Source organism: Pteropus alecto, unplaced genomic scaffold (assembly GCF_000325575.1).
Source record: "Pteropus alecto unplaced genomic scaffold, ASM32557v1 scaffold24, whole genome shotgun sequence".
NCBI classification, from domain to species: domain Eukaryota; kingdom Metazoa; phylum Chordata; class Mammalia; order Chiroptera; family Pteropodidae; genus Pteropus; species Pteropus alecto.
Genome location: NW_006439192.1, coordinates 24376156 through 24376580, shown reverse-complemented (window position 1 = coordinate 24376580; position 425 = coordinate 24376156). Strand labels below are relative to the sequence as shown.

The 425-nt window shown below is 36.5% G+C and overlaps 1 pseudogene; it reads right to left on the bottom strand.

Moving 5' to 3' along the window:
* LOC102888512 overlaps positions 1 to 425 on the bottom strand; it is a 99246-nt pseudogene that overhangs the window by 517 nt on the left and 98304 nt on the right.

Below are 425 nucleotides of genomic sequence, written 5' to 3'. Positions count from 1 at the left end.
ATGGCCATGGGTCAAGACACAAAGTTACTTTATGAAGAAACTTTGTTTGTCATTCCCACCACTAATGCAAACCACATAACCCTTCCATTCTTCACCCAGAGCATCAGCAGCAACTTCTATAAAAGATACAAAATTTGAGTTCATCGTCCATTTCAATGAGTTTCTGACAGCCAGTGGCTGGGAAAAAGATGTTCGGCTTCACCCTAAAGCAGCTGACCACCCTGGAGATGCCAAGAAAAAGAGAAGACAAAGTTCTTTAATGTGAGACTATTGATTAATTTGTAATATTCAGTCTCAGTAAATAATTTTTAAACAGACAAACAATCATGTGTTCCTTTTTTACATCAGATTTTGGAGTTTACGTCATTAAACTCCAAAATAATTTTCGTTATCAATTCCACTAACTTCTGTGTGCTAAGTTGTCT